The sequence below is a fragment of the Ricinus communis genome, chromosome 7, assembly GCF_019578655.1.
Source record: "Ricinus communis isolate WT05 ecotype wild-type chromosome 7, ASM1957865v1, whole genome shotgun sequence".
In the NCBI taxonomy this organism is placed as follows: Eukaryota; Viridiplantae; Streptophyta; class Magnoliopsida; order Malpighiales; family Euphorbiaceae; genus Ricinus; species Ricinus communis.
The window spans coordinates 3,912,170-3,920,132 of record NC_063262.1 but is presented as its reverse complement, the minus strand read 5'-3'; the positions used below and the strand labels follow the sequence as shown (position 1 = coordinate 3,920,132).

At 27.0% G+C, this 7,963-nt stretch overlaps 1 long non-coding RNA gene across 1 annotated transcript; it reads right to left on the bottom strand.

Annotated features, from left to right (window-relative positions):
* Positions 1–1,845: 1,845 nt before the first annotated feature.
* Positions 1,846–4,507, bottom strand: LOC107261711. The gene is made up of 2 exons (XR_001535627.3): positions 3,801–4,507; positions 1,846–2,419 (listed from the first exon to the last, which is right to left on the bottom strand). It is a non-coding gene; the product is annotated as an uncharacterized LOC107261711 (long non-coding RNA).
* Positions 4,508–7,963: the final 3,456 nt, after the last annotated feature.

The following is a 7,963-nucleotide window of genomic DNA, read 5'->3' as shown; positions in this document are numbered from 1 at the left end:
GTGGAGGGCGAATCTCTATATCAACATTCTACTCATTATCCATATCACATTTGACTTTTCGATAAATTGTCATGTTGGTACCAAAATTTTGCTATTTCTATCCAAATGGTATCAATTTTTTAATTTGTTTCTTTTTAGTACTACATCCATTATTTTAATTTCAATCTACAGTAGCCAATGGAGACTCGCCTAAAGGCGAATCTCCATGCAAGTTAAGAACTCGCTAATACTTGACAGTCTGTCTAGACCACTAACATACTCAATAAGCGAACCACCATTCCACACACCCACAAAGCACTACTTCTGAATAATCAGAACCCACGTTTCTCTTGATCTTTAGGACTAGACCAAACATGAAAATAACTAACACTTCTTTTATAAATACCCATCTAAAACATTGATGAAATATAACCCTCCAACACTATTCCTTAAACCCTTGAAACGAATTATATTGTTACTACCTTATACTTTTGGTGACACTAGTACCCATTGAAAGTTCAGTAAATTTTTGCTGATGTGGCAACTGAAAGTTTATCTAAGTATGACATTAATAACACATTAATAAAAAAACACCGGAATTCCAATTAATTGAAACATAAATAATGAATATGGTACTAAAAAAAATAAATTGAAGAATTAGTACTATTTAGATATAAGTAGAAAAGATTCGGTACCAACGAGACAATTTATCTAAAATCAAGTATATGATGTAGACGGTTAGTGGAATGCTGATATGAAGCTCTGCCCTCCATGTCATCAAAAATTGAACGGATTGCATGGATGCCATCGCTTGTAACGAAAATCAAGATTTTGGTACTAAAAAGAAAAATATTAAAATATTGATACCACTTAGAAACATAGACCATAATTTTGATACCAATAGAGCTATTTATCCTATCTTTCTTCCTTAATAAATGATGAACTTAATGAATGAATATTTCATCATAAAAAAAGAAAGAACATTTCTGGATTTTCTTTTAGGACAATACTTAAATATGCTCTTCATGTTTGGTCTAAAAATCGCATAAGCCCTCTATGTATTTGAAAAAAATGACCCTAGTTTTTCTAAAGCTTAATTATAAAAAAAATATATATATATATATATATATATATTATATCTTGCACTTGTTATCAAAGCTATCACGTAATTTTTTAATTTTCTTAAATTTTAATATCATATCTTAATATTAATTTTAACTTTTGGCTTTTAGATTTTTTAATGACGTAAACTCCAGTGATAAAAAAAAAAGAATTGGGTCAAAGTATAATTAATTAATATCTAAAGGCGATAGGGGTGGTGGCAGTGATTGACAATGAGGGAGAGGCAATAGTAATATTGGATTATTGGATTTCATGAGTTTGTTATTAGGAATGGCTAAAACAAAAAAAGAGTGAGAAGGTGGTGACGGTGGAGTGGCAGGTGTAACAATCCTGCCCAAACTGGGCTTAACTATCTAATTTTCTGTTTTTACTTTCCCGGACCATGGAGTCTAGTAACTCGAAGCTCTAATTATTACTGATTCAAACTTGATCTGATTCTTAAACATTTTGCATAATACTGGTGGAAAAAAATAAGGGTGAGTAAAAACTCAATAAGAGAATAAATAAATAACAAAGGAAAACATTCATAGCTTTGTATTAAAAATGCATACAATACCATACTGTTCTCGAATACTTTTCTACTAGAGAAATATATTGCTAAATTCTGAACGTAAATATTTGATAAAATAATTATAGCTAGACAAATGAAATTTTATAGAACTACATAAATAATAATCACTTCCATATGTATCTGAAACTACAAATCATTTTCTAGTCTGAAATTAATTAATTGCATAATCTTGATTCCATCCAAAAAAAATTCCGCTACTAATTTAATTTCTAATAGCATACTAAAGAAAAACAGTAATAAATAATTCAGTCAAAAATAATATACACTCATAAATGTACCCAAAGTGCAAATTCTAGTCATACGCGTGTAGACAATGTCTCGAAAGGCACCATGCAACAACCCGGAACCATATCACATGAGATATTATTCGTTTTGGCTCTACTGGCCTCACAGTCTTTTTCCCCTTAGCGGATTTCAGGACTTCCGAGGAGGTCAGCCATTCTGAAATTTTTTCAAATCAAGCATAATTCACTTTGGAGTTCCTGCAACTCCACAACTAAACAACCAAAAGGCGCTTCATGTGATTAGTTCCAACTCTTTATATATATGCTATTAACCATTCCCCATCTCATTTTGATGTGCAATTCGATTCATTCATGTACCATCATACCTTAGAGTGCTATCATCCTAGAAGTCTGCCAGAAGTCACTTCTTGTCCAAGCACCCTATCCTTGCCCGGCATCCACTTTCTGCCCTCATCAGACCGCTTCTCTAGGCCAGGCTATAATACACCACCTAGTATATACCCTGAAAGCGATGTGTATACTAAGCGTTGTCTCAAAGATAGTAAAATCTGATGACACCCAACGTTCAAGGTGTGATATCATAGATTACATAAATGAGTGTATACTCATTTATCTAGCTAAGTAAAATCATATTCACATATATATAATAAAACCAAAATACCATTTTCTGTTCCTGATCTGATTTCTATAGAAAACATAGAGTTTCTAAATTGCATTTTAAGCAATTTATTTCAGTAGTAACATTCCAACATATCATAAGAATATAATATAAATAACATATTATTGAAAAATACAATATTATAGGTTTATCTATTCATCTGGTATGCAGGACTCAACCAACTATACCTTAACTTAATTTCCACCTAATTCTCTCTGGATAGCTATTCGAAGGCAGAACCCTATAATTCACGAATAAATATACTGTAGAATTAATCTTAAATACATTTCTAATAACCCTTAAACAACATCTATTATTCGATATCTAAAATCTAATTCCAACTCTTTAAATTCTAATCTTATTTTAGCATAATCTTATAAATTATCTATCGAATATTTGATAGCATCTCCCCTATAAAACAAACTAATTTCCCCTATAAAAATGAGTCCAAGACTTGAAAGAAAATTCACATCATACAATCCACAAAAATTTCCAACCGAGATCTCAAAAATAAATTTTATTAAATTAAATTTCCTTCTGATCAAAGCAATTTTATCATTCACAATTGCTGATTATTATTTTTACCTTGTCTAATATTGTTCAACACAAGAATTCTCCTTATAATTATTTCTCTCTATATCGATCAGTAATTATTTTAATAATAATTATTATTCCTATTAATTTATTTTCCAATATTAATATTTATTTACTAGCCATTATAATTAACCTTGAATATTCAAAATTAATAACTATTCTACCTCACCAATTAAGCATCATATCTAAACTATTTAATTTATACCAATCAATATTATTTATTTAAAAGTTGATATTAATTCCTCTTGTTTCTTCTAATTACCTAAATATAATTTATTGTATTTGTTTATTCTAACCAATTATAATACTCTTCTATCATTTTATTTTTTACTAATAACAAAGTCAATTTTAATTATAAACTAATCACTTAGTTAAAATCTCAATTGTAAATATTTAAATAAATTACTAGAATTTCTAGTTATCGATTTAAGGTCACTAAATTATTTATTCTAATTATTTAGCTTCACATTATTAATAATTATAAAGCAGCCAATATAAGGTGTTATAAAATTATCTCATTCCTCAAGTTATTCAATTTCAATGGTACAAATTTAATTACATATATATACCTTTAATTATTTTTTTCCAATTAATACCAATAAAATTTTTAATTAACAAATTTTAAAAATACCGGGTGTGTCTACAAACTCGAAATAATTCGTAGCGAACTAGTCCAACGTATGATTTTCCGCCTCCAATCATCCCGAAATCTCATCGACAATTCCCAACTGTTGATTTTCCAACGGAGTCCGATTGCCACGAACTTGGTGTCATCGGAAAGCTCGTGATGAGGAGAGCCTGAATGTGTCTTCTGATCACCTGAATCTTAACGACATTAGCTGAAAATTTTGAAAAATCGAAACAGCTCAATTTTCTCTCTCCACTATAACTCTTAAGTCGAGCCACCAATTTCGGCACTACCAGTGCCGATTTGAAGCTCAAGTCGAGGGGAGTCGTTTGCCACCAAAAATAGTGGCTACCATCATCGAAAACGCCATGAACGACGTCTAAAAGGCTGATGCCTTCTTTTTTTTCCCTACCGTCTGTCATTGTCCCCAACTGCTGCCATTGCCACTAGCGTGCTCGCCATTGACAGCTGCATCTCCGATCATCGCCACTACCCTCAGGTGAGTCTCCTTCACCATCCGCTATTGATGGCAGTCCTACCTCCTTCTCCTTCCTCGTCTTCTTCTTCTTCTTTCCTTTCTTCTTTCTTTCTTTTTTGAGCCATATACTCCCTTAATCCCTTAATCCTTTAGTCGTCAGCTATTACCCCTTTGTAAATTCTAAATTAACCCTCCAGCTTTTCTTTGATCTTTCAAATTGCTCCCTAATCCTTTAAAATTTAGGTTAAATTATAATTATTATAAATATAAAATTACTTATTTATCCATGTCCTTAATTATAATATTACCATAATGCCCCTACCGACATAGATATTTATAGAAATTCCAATTAGTATATTTTCCACTTAAACCCCATATACTAATTCAATTATACTTTTAGCCCTTATCTCAAATATAAATTTCAATTTAATCCTAACACTAAATTAACTTAATTAACTAATTTGTTGACTATTTTCTAATTGAATCCAATACCATCTTGCTAATTAAAATTTTACCTTTTCCCATCAAATAATTTCTTCAAAATAATTATTTTTATAGCCTCAAATTAGGCAAATTTAATTTATATATTTATATTTAGAGAAATTTTGAGTGCGACATTTACGAAAAATAATTTATCTTTTTTTACCTCAATTAAATGCTTGAAAGTCAAACTAATTAAACATAGTTTAATAGATTCTTTTATTATTTTTTTATCTAGTATTAAAATTCTAATTTAATTCATCCAAATTTAAAAATAAAAATCCGTTGCTCTAATTATATCCATTAAATTTATGGGACTTATATTATCATCATTATAATTCTTATTATTATTATTATATTTATTGGTACTCAAGTGTGGGTGTTACAACGGGGAAGATGTAAATGATGAGTAGTTGCGATAATAAGTGGTGGGAATGGTTTAATGATATCATTTTAAAAAATAGAAGTTATTAATTTTTTTTTTAGAATAATAGTTAATGTTTTTGAATTTTAATTTATAAAATTAAATTCAAAGAAAAAAATTGTGAAGCACATTATGGAATGAGTACAAATTTAGATTGGTACTTAGATAGAAATTTTAGACCTAATTACTTGCAAATTTAAATTTAATATATTTGATCTATTGACATAAATTGATAAGGTAGATTTACCATTTGTCCTTTTTAGTTATAATTCTCGAAATAAAATTTAATTTGGTCACCGAATTTATTGTTGATTTTTAATAAAATTGGTCAAAGATATGAATCGGCTGAAAATCGGGCCTTAAATTGCCGGTTCATATTTCATTTAGAGGTTAAATTTTAAATCAATCCACACATAAAAAATGCCGTTCATGGTTAAGAGTCGATGCCAATACAGTAGTGAAAAGGAATTATTGTTTGTATTAACAAAATATAGAAACAATGATTTATTAAATGAATAAAATCTTCACACTCCTTAATTTTTTTATTTTATATTTTTCACAATATTTATTATAATAACTCTATATTTCGTGAAAATTAAGAATCATGATTTAATATAGTTATCTCTTATAGGTGCTAACAATGATTGAGTTTAATTAAGTATATAAATAATACTAAGTAATACATTTGCGTCCATTAATATTTTTATACAAGTTATAAGTGGATTATAAGAGTAAAATTTTTTAAATTAATTATTTTATTAATTTTGAGGATTGAATTGGCCTGACTAGCGATTCCGAATCAGGACCAGTTTAGGTTGAATGTGATTTTAAATCTTAACCAACTCTCATCCCTTTCGCTTTCTTTCTTTTCCTCGATCAGATTTCTATTTTCTTCAAATTTTCTATAAAAAAAATCAAACCGTCTCAAATTCGAATAAATATAAACCTAAAATCAATTTTACCTAACCTACACTTTGTTATCTTTCTTTCTCTATAAAATTTTGATTAAGGTATATAAAAAAAAATTATTATGGAATTTTCTTATAAAATTTTATAAATTCTTATGCATTAAAACCTTTTTATAAAAATGCTCAATAAAAGTTTTTATGTAAATTTAATTTAAATGTTATATATATATATATATAGTCTGTTTATAGTCGCGACTGTTGTCTAATTCCGCGATATAAGAGCTCTCTTTGGATCATAACGGAATTTCGGTCTATACCAGCTCCATAATATCAGATTCTTCGATCGAAATACTTAAACCAACTAAAAAACATGCTTCTTCTCTTATGATCATAACGGAATTTCGGTCTATACCAGCACCATAATATCAGATTCTTCGATCGAAATACTTAAACCAACCAAAAAACATGCTTCTTCTCTTATGAGATAAAATTTAGCTCTTCGAGCTTTCTCCGCCAGAAAGAGTAGAGAAGGGGAGTCGCTCTACTGTTAAGAAGATAAACAGAATATATATATATATATATATATAGTAGGCTAAATATTTTCAAGAGATTCCATTTAGAAATATTCTATAAAGCTAAACTTTATGGAATTCTAATAAAAAAATGATATGTGATTTTAATTGGCTTATATAAGATTTTATTATGATATTAATTACTAATAAAATAAAATAATATTAAATATTTATTATAAAAAATGATAGCTAAATATAGAAAACTAATTACTATATAATGCTACTAATTTACTTTATTTTAAATTTTTTTATTATTTTATATATATCTATTAAATTTTAAAATTATTAAAATAAAATAATAATATTAAGTATTTATTAAAATAAAATAATAGTTAAAGAATGTAAGTAAAATTAGTCTCTTATAATATAGTATATTTAAAATTAAAATAAAATATTTAAATGGAAAATTTAGATTATATATATATTAGCACAAATAAACCGCTAATAAATACCCAAAGATACTTGAAAGATTAAAATAAATTATGACGTGGCTTTACTCATTGTAAAAACATATTTGTGATTTATTTTAAGCCTAATTATAAATTAAATAATGAACTTTATACTTTTTAACAATTTTATCCAATTGTTTTAAGATTTTAAAACAAATATTCGTTCTTTTAATTTATTTTCAAAAATATTTTATGATGACAATTTTTAAAATTTTGCAGTAAAAAAAAGATGTAAAAAGTCAATTGTGCTTATTAAAATAATAATAATTATGAATCAGTAAAACTAGTTTATCCTAAACTTAAGAATATAACTATTAAAAATCACATGTATGTATATTATTTCATATATTTTAGATCTAAATGCAACAATTTTTTTATTAGCTCACTAATTTTTATGTTAGTGAGCAGAATTGACTTGCCATGTCATTTTTCTCATTGTAATATCTTAAAAATTGATACCGAAAAATATTTTTGAAAATAAATTAAAAACATAAATATTTGTTTTAAAATTTTGAAACAATTGGATAAAATTATTAATAAGTGTAAAATTCAGGATTTAATTAATAATTAGGCCTTTATTTTATGACAAAAGACTGTCCTATGATTTACTCAGCTAAAAAATTATTATCAAATATAAAAACGTGATTTATTTGTTCCAATGTGGTTTTATATTTTTACAATTTCGTATCCTGTGATTTTTTTTATGACACTTTTATATCTTGTGTGTTACTTTTTTAATATTTAGTACTAAATCAAATTAATATGGTAAATATTTTTATAAGGTATTTCTTAAATTAAATCGATTTTAACACAATAAATTTTTCTAAGTAATATAACAGCCAACTAATTGTTTTA